This window comes from Amblyomma americanum, chromosome 1 (assembly GCF_052857255.1).
Source record: "Amblyomma americanum isolate KBUSLIRL-KWMA chromosome 1, ASM5285725v1, whole genome shotgun sequence".
Lineage (NCBI taxonomy): Eukaryota > Metazoa > Arthropoda > Arachnida > Ixodida > Ixodidae > Amblyomma > Amblyomma americanum.
In genome coordinates, this window is record NC_135497.1 from 241,687,066 (window position 1) to 241,696,164 (window position 9,099).

Here is a 9,099-nt window from a genome sequence, read left to right on the forward strand (position 1 = left end):
TGGCGTAGAGATATAGCTTGTGCGGCACAGTATTACCAGTGTTGGCGGACACCAGAAAGGCGATGAATGGTCTTAAGTAGTAAGCTGTTTAACTAATTTCTAATAATTAACTTTTTAACTAGCATAGAGTTAGGCGTCTAGTTGCTATTAGAGATTTGTAGCCGGTCGTTAGTAAGAGCCATATCAGTTTTAAAAATTTCGAAAACGTGATTACTCTTGGCGCTGTGGCTTTTTCGGCTTTTTGGCTTTTTCGATAATTACGTCCACTGGAGGGATTGCTTTGCCTGCATGCTTTCGAAAGCACGTGTATTTTGGCGCGATGCAGGCAGAATTTGTTGGCCCACATTGCCGAGGGTAATAGCGTTTTCGAAATTATAAAAGCCGATATGGATGTTAATTACGGTGCGCTACATGCCTCTCAATAATTAAGGAGACTAAGAGTAATAGTTAAAAGTTAACGATTCAATAATACTTAACCAGTCTGCTAGTTAGCACGCTTAGCTGCATTCTGATGTGCTACTGCGCTGGCAGTGCTATGGCGAAAGAAGCGCTCTTCTAACTCAAGAAGCCTGTTTTTAAAAATTCCTCAAAATCTTATGTGAAACACCCTGTATAATGTAGTTACACATTTGCCGCACAACGAGACCTACACAGAGTCTAACGCGTCCTACGAAGACTGGATATTCCCCTTAGAAGGACCTCACCGACACAGTCATGAGCGGTCATCCCTCGACCCTCTTCCCCTCAGTTGCCTCATCCAAAGGGCTCAGGACTTCCTTTCCTGAAATACATTTACTGATTCATTTGTATACGACTGCGATATGTGTTCACATACGAAAAAAAAAATCCCGATCAATCTCTTCGTCGAGAGCAGATGTGTGAAATGCAATGCAAGAAAGGCGTAGCGCATTCTAGGACGCTTCATTGATGCTGCATGGTAGCCGCATTCGTGTCTTGGAACTTCCGTCATTTGCAGCTTTTCTTTCATTAGCTTTTCACAGCGCGAGACAGCGCGCACAGGTACACATTCCCCACTTATGGTTTGTGGCGACCCGCGGGACCAGCGCCGGACGCGAAGAATTGGCGATGGCGCCAGCACGCCCTGCATATCGCTGTCGTCGACGGTTGACGGAGCGGCGGCGTCCAGCCGAGCCGAGGCGCGCAACGAACAGACGGAAGAGGGCGAACGCGGCGGGGAACTACAAAGCATAGCTCGAGAGGGTGTACCAGTTAAGCACGCGGCGCGAGAGGATGAGGCGAGGCTTACACCTTAACGATTGAAGCGTCATCGCGAATCTCATTTCTGAAGCGCCTTCACGTTCGTGAGCTGGGGCGTGCGCTTAACTTAGCGGCACGAGCCAGAAACAATTAGACCCAGAGTATATGCAGCTGTGGAACTGCTGCGCCAATTGCGCCAAACTACTCCTAATGCAAATGCTGCTACATGCTGCTACCAATTCGAGTTATTTCCCACTTTCGCGCCACACCTGGGACAAAGTGGCATTAAAACATTAATGTGGATTAGCTCAGCTAATCCAGAATATACAAAGCGAAAAGCGAGACTGAGGTCTCCAGTGACCCGCGGAACCGGTTGTGCGCCTTTCCTTTCATGAAAATGAACGGCCTTTGCAAAGTTGTCAACGCCAATGAACTGTATGAACGCCGTCAGCTCACTTGTTTTGTTTGGTTTTTGAGGAAAGGAAATGGCGTAGTAACCGTCTCACATATCTCGGTGGACACTCGATAGAGAGATAGATAAAGAGGAGGAGGGAAAGGCAGGGATGTTAACCAGGAAGGGGTTCCGGTTGGCTACCCTGCACTGGGGAAGAGGAATTAGGGGACTAAAAGGAGGAAGAGAGAAGGGGAAAAGGCATAACACACACACGCACAACGCTGTCACAATTTGTCACTCAATCCAGTCGCTCTCAAGTAGGCAAAGAGTGCCTTGTGTGCCTTGAGGGAAGTCGACTGCTGTGGCCACGGACCGAGGATCTTTTGCTCTGTTAATGGGCGAGGATACACCACAGTGTATGTCTTGCACTCGCAAATGCAGGGCACTCACAGAGAAGATGAGCGATGGTCTCCTCAGAACCACAGCTTTCACAGGCAGGGCTGTCGGCCATCCCCATCCGGAAAGCATAGTGGTTGGTAAAAGCAACACCGATCCTTAAACGGCATAACAATGTTGCTTCGCGATGTGCTAAGTTACGTGGATGACGAAGCCGCAGTCCAGGGTCCAGTGCCTTGAGGCGGAGGTTGCAAAATTCTCCCGTATTCCACGCTAAAAGTGTGAGCTCCAGCGCCAAAGGGCGAAGCCAAAACGCAGCGTCAGGTCTTGATATTGGAATCCTCACTGGAAGTCCGTCGTTGCGAGCAGAACGCGCAGCCGCATCGACCTGGTGATTACCGTTAATACCACAGTGTCCTGGCAGCCATTGAAAAATGATGTCATGACCTTTGGATACGGTGCCGTGGTACAGTAGACAGATCTCAGCAACAAGTTGTTCCTGCGACCCGCGGCGTAGCGCAGCTTGCAGGGCTTGAAGGGCTGCTTTAGAGTCGGTGAAAACCGTCCAGTCATGTGGAGGTTCTTGTCTGATGAACTCTACCGCAACCCGTAAGGCTGCGAGCTCCGCACCAGTTGAAGATGTTGGATAGGTCGTCTTCACTTGCATGAAGATGGATCTGGCCGGTATCACCACCGAACCCGCAGAACTGGTAGAGTGAACTGATCCATCTGTGTAAACATGTATGCGGTGACTGTGGTAAGTATGCAGGTGATTCAATGTCAGTTGTTTGAGAGCGGGCAGTGATACACCAGGTTTCGTCGTAATGCCAGGAATATAGAGGTGAACCCGAGGTTCATGAAGACTCCATAAGGGTGAGCACGGTCTTGACGCAGGGGTGAACTCCGATGGAAGATATGCGCGATGAGCTTCAATGACTGGTGAATGCCGTACGCGGCCTAATTATTGGGAGTGTTGCGAGGTTATGACAGGGAGCCCGTGTGAGGTGCCGAATATGTGTTCTCATGGTGTCAACAGCAATGTATGTGGTAACAGGATGTTCCCGGGCAACAAGAACAGTTGCTGCTGTTGATGCACATTTAGGCAGTCCAGGGCAGATACGGAGAGCTTGCGCTTGCACACTTTGAAGAGTCTTGATATTTGTCTTCGTAATGGAACTGAATATCGGAAGACTGTACCGCATGTAGCCCAGAAATAGGGAACGGTACAGTTGTAGCATCGAGCGCACTGATGCGCCCCAGGACTTTCCCCCGAGGAAGGAGAGGACGCGGACAATTGCAATTAGTCTATTTCTCATGTCGTAGATAAGTGGACTCCACGAGAGGTTCCTGTCGATGACAACACCAAGGAATCTGTGGCTTCTCTCATAGGGAATGGCTTCGCCATTGATGCGAATGGTGTAACGTGACATTATTTTGCGTGTAAACGCCACAAGTGAACACTTTTCGGTCGAAATCAGATAGGTCGTTTTTTGTCCTGACTGCGGACGGACCAACGTCCTTACACCGAAATTCGCGCGGAGTCCCTCAGGGTGGAGTGCTGAGCCCAGTCCTCTTCAACCTTGCTCTCATCGGCCTGGTCGACGTATTGCCACAATCTGCTCAGATCTCTGTATATGCAGATGATATCTGTATTTGGGCATCAGGGGTGACCCGTCCTCAAGTTCGTGCAAGACTTCAAACGGCGGCATCGATATTGACATCTTATCTTCGCTTGCAGGGCGTGGACACCCGAACCGCGCCATAAAGTAAGGGATAAAGAAGGTGGGGAAAGAAGAAAGAGAAAACTGAAAATTGAAAGTTGGATTTTGAGGAAAGGCGCGGCGCTGCGCAGCGGCGGAACACCTGTGGCTCGGTGCTAATAGTGGCGCATGCGCAGTTGTGACTAGTGAGCGAGAGGGAGAGAGAGAGAAAGAGTCGGCGGCAACTACCTGCGCCGTGCGTGACGTCACTCGTGCTCCGACATACGCCGGCTCGCGCGAAGCGCGGTGTTGACTAGCGTAGTGAAGCTTTTTCGCTTCAAAAACTTCACGCTTCAAACACGCATCAAACCTCTCTGCTCAAACTGTGCGTAAACACAAGAAGCGAACCGCAAACGATCAGTATATTGCTAAGGACGGGAAAATAGCGAGAAAAGCGGCACAAAAGATGGCCGACCGGACAAACAACATTGCTTGCCCAGCTGCTTATTACAATAGTTATTTTGTCTTTATAACTTCCCTGCCTTTCCGTTCTTCTGTCTCTCTTAGTTTCTTCCCCCTTTTAAGTTGCAGGCTTTTTTGTTTGACGGCCTGCGCATCTCATTCTGGCCTGTGCGCTCTGAGAATACGGCGAAAAATCCCTTTATGAGGATAGCGCAGAGACCAGTGGCATTGCGAGAAATTTATTGAAGGCGGAAGGTAGAGGGTAGTGCGTGCTGAAACTGAAATGTGCCCGGCCCTTTGAAGAGCAGGATGTGATCGGGAAGACCAGGGCCACTGTAGTATTTTTCTGTTCGGTTGGTCAGATTTCTGAGGGGAAGGGAAGGGGCAGCCTCCGGTTACTCCTGCTTCGTTTTTTCTGTCTACAACTCTGTCTAAACTTAAAGCTGTGCAGGCAATATATTTGCTAATGCGAATCGAAAGGGCCTGCGCAAAAAGCGCCGTGAGGGCCAAAAGACGTTGAAGAGAACGACCGAGCGCTGGTAAGTGCGAAGCGTTCAGCTAACACGACGGAAGGCTGCAGACAGCGCGGGAGTTTACTTCGACTATAAGTTTTCGGGCCGGTGCAAACCTATGAGACTGAGCAGTGAGACTGGACGAAAATGAGCGATAAATGCCGGTCTTTAAACACTTCTTGTTCCCCTGCGAAACGTTTTATCTTGTCGTCTTTTTATTCACGGTGGAAGTTGAAGACGCGCATCAGCTTCAGCTCAGAAAACGGCGAGGCCAACTCTAACACCCATACAATTATGAAACAAGCTTGCGGGAAGGGACGTTGGCACCGGCACAAAGACGACATCGCGACTGCTCGCACTCGATTTTCGTCTCGATATAACTGCGATAACATGCGGCGTTAACATGCGGGTTTAACGTCCCCAAGTAGCACGTCGGCTATAGAGAGAGGCCGTATTCCAGGGCTCCGGACTAACCGCCCAGCACACGGGTGATTTTGCATTTCGCCTCCATCGAAGCGGGACATGCAGGGGAAGAAGGCTGGCGCGATTGACCACCTCTGTTGATTCATTCCCCCCACCCGCGGTGCAGCGAGTGTCATGCAACCAGCTTTCGCCCCCCTTGACAAGTTTGACCACTTGTATGGCGGGAGTTTCGCGTGCCCTCAACAGCGCAAGGAGTCCGCCGATGTCCGCGCGGCAGGCCGCGGGGTGACCGCCAGCAGTTGCCGCGCGGTGTTTTCCTGAGGTGGGTCACGTGCGTGCGGGTCGTCGGTTGTTGGGCCCCGAGGCTTTCGCCAGCCCGCCTCACCGAAACCATTTGCGCAAGCGAAGACCGAATTCCGCATCGTCTATGCACGAGCCGAAGCGCCAGCGACGCCCTTGGCTTGGTTGGTCTTCGTCACTACGGACAGTTTTTAACCGCTGGGCGAGTCGCTGCCGTCGCGCTGCTCCGAAAATACAGCATGGCGTGCATGCGGAGCCGCTGGGACTTGTGCCACCAGGTAGACGCTCGTTTCAAAGGGACGTTTCTTGCCTCTGCGCGCGTGCTCGCTCCTGCTAGGAGCGTCAGCTAGTTTAAACGTTCCTGGCGCGCTGCCCGCTTTTATTTTATTTTTTTGCCGAGTAAAACGCGTCAACTCTCGAGGCTTCGGAAACGTGGAAGCGTACACTCGCAACCTATTTACAAAGCAAAACGAGTTTGGGGGCAAATTGGTTTGAATCTTCATACATGACATACCCGCCGCGGTGGCTCAGTGGTTAGGGCGCTCGACTACTGATCCGGAGTTCCCGGGTTCGAACCCGACCGCGGCGGCTGCGTTTTTATGGAGGAAAAACGCTAAGGCGCCCGTGTGCTGTGCGATGTCAGTGCACGTTTAAGATCCCCAGGTGGTCGAAATTATTCCGGAGCCCTCCACTACGGCACCTCATTCTTCCTTTCTTCTTTCACTCTCTCCCTTATCCCCTCCCTTACGGCACGGTTCAGGTGTCCGCCGATATATGAGACAGATACTGCGCCATTTCCTTTCCCCAAAAACCAATTATTATTATTATTGCCATCACAAAGAGAGAGGTGTAACTCCATTTGAGGATCTCCGTGACCAACGTCGGGACAGCAGACTAACGGGTCAAGCAACCCTGTGCGGGGCAGTTCAGCCATGCAGTGGCAGCGTGAGGCATGGCGGGACTGCGGCCTCCCCGCCAGTCTGCACACACTCTGCGCGGCAATAAAAGATGTAAAATAATTGGCGCCGAGCATGGGATTGGTTCATGTCTAAGCATAAGTCTGAGTGGTGTTCACTGTGTGCGCGAGCCGTGTCGAACCGGCGGTCATGGAAGGACATCTGTCTTCGAGCTCGGACTTGGGACAAGCTGGGGGCCTCTTTTGCGCATATATATAGAGGTGGACCTGGTTGCTGAACCACAATTTCTGTAGGCACGGCAAGTGCCATTTGCGCCAAGGGTGAAGGTCGACAAGCCACTGAACAAGTTCGCGAGCTGAGGCATTTTCCTACCTGTACGTCACTCGTTGTGGGCAACACTTGTTGTTCCAGTAGTCAAGAAAAACGGATAATTTAGGACCTGTGGGGACTACATGAGCACAGTCAACCTTGTAGTGCAGTGGAAAACTTATACACTACTGGCACTATGGCAGTAGTTGCCGGATTCTCGAAGTTTTCGAGGTTAGATATCGGCCAAGCCTATCAGCAAAATACTGTTGATGAAGGGACAGCTGACATGGTGACAGTTACAACACATCAGGGACTGTTGCGCGTAACCCGTATTCAGTTTGATGTACTAATGGCAGTGATTATTTTCCAACGATGCATGGAAGAACAGTTGCATGAATTATATGTAGTTCTTGTGTTCTTAGATGAAATCGCGATCGATGGGAAAGACGAGAAGTAGGGCAATGCTTCTTTGCTCAAGGGAATCCGTGAAGATAGCCTGGAACAGAAGCTTGACAAATGTCAGTTTTGTTTGCGAGAAGTGCGTTACTTGGGATGCCGAGTGAACTCTGCAGGCGCACAATCGACCAAAGACATTGTACGTGCAATTCACGAGGCACCAGCGCCTACATTCAAAAAAGAGTTTCAAGCCTTTTTGGGAGCTCTGAACTCCTACAACGAATACCTAAAACGAGCACCTCATGCCATGTGGCCACTATACAGCCTTTGGACAAGGGTCGCGAGTGGCGTTCGATTGAGGCCGAGGCAGCAAAATTTCGCCGAGAGAAGGATCCGCTGCAGTAATTGCACGTGCTAGTGCACGATTATCCCAGCAAGCTTGCTTGCCTGTGATGCGTCTCCGTATGGACTGGGTGACGTGTTAACCTGCGAGTCAACACGGCAGAGAGAGGCCAGTTGCACCTCAAGAACCAAGAGAGAGAGAGAGAGAGAAGAAAAAGAAATCGTGCTCAAACAGACCTAGGGGCGCCCGCCATCGGTCTCGGCGTGAAGTTTCATGGCAGGCATTTCAAGATTGCGAGAGGTCACAAGCCGCTCTTATATATAACTGCTGCACCATGCCAAGCCCATTCTACAGGTGCTGTCACCACGCATGCTGTGTTGGTCTCTCAAGTTGTCGGCATATACGACTGTGAAATTGAGTACCGACCAGCGAAGAAGACTCTGCAGGCAGTGCGATGCACTCAGCCGTTTACCTCTGGGCGCTGAGAGGAGCAACGTCTCTGGGTGATAGGAATGTTGGAAATGGCTCCTAAAGCCGCACGTAACTCAAGTAAGGTGGTAAAGTATACGTCGGAGGAAAAAAAAAGGGGGGGGGGGCTAGAGTCTGCAATTGGGTGCAGCATGGGTGACCAGAGCACAAACTATCTGAAGAGTTTGTAGCGTTTGCGAGCCGAAATCATAAATTGTCGTGTACCAAGGTTGTCCGCTGTGAGGCAGTCGAGTTGTGAATCCTCAGCTAGACAGACGGCATGTCACTGTAATTCTTCGCACGGCTCATCCCGGGATTGTCAAGATGAAGTGACTCGTCCGAGGAGCGGTATGGTGACCAGGAATCGACGAAACTGTTGAGCAGAGGGTGAATGACTGTGTGAGCTGTCAGGAATCCAGGCCTCGCCAACGGCTGTGAGAATGCACCCCTTGGATATCTCCAAGTGACCTTGAACAAGGTTAGACATTGATTTTGCTGGGCCCATCCAAGACAATGTCTTCCTGATAGCGCTGGACGCTCACTCAGTCATTAGATGTGTGCCGGGCAGAGGTGGGCAACGTGATGAGGTTTCGACCTCATGAGGTTGACCTCAACCTCAAAATCACCTCAACCTCACGTCGTGAGGTGAGGTTGAGGTGAGGTCGGCGACGGCTCGAAATTTGTGAGTGAGGTCAGCAAATCAGACCTCAACCTCACGCGTGAGTTTGAGGCTGAGTGAGGTCGTCATTCAGTGACGTCGAAATATTGAGGTCGAGACTTTTTGCAGTTGCCACGCCTTACTCCGACGAGTGCCGCTTCTGAAGCGGAGTTGGAGCTGCAGTGTTCATGCAATGACGCTTGGTGTTTGGTTTCTCCTGTTTGGACAACCGGATGCCAAAGTTCCCTCTTAGCTTTCGGTGCTGCACCGCAATGTCCGTTCAGCCCGAGCCGACAGGAAGACGCACCCCTCTGGTCTTCCTGGAAGGAGTGCTGCTGTCACAGCGCGCCACTCTCCCTCCCCCTTCCCCCGCTGGCGTAGCACCCGTAGCTGCCTGCCGGTCGGCTCAAACTCCCGGGAGCGCGAAAAGCACGTAACTCACGTTGACTAGCGGTAGCTTTGTTTGATGCCGCAAACAAATAAGTTCAGTCCAACAAGCACGCAATAAATTCGTCGCAGCGCGGATGGCCCCAAGCAAGACTGCTTCGTGTTCATGCTCGTTGCCGGCGCAGACGTAATGGCTCTTTCTTGCCTTGAAGGCGA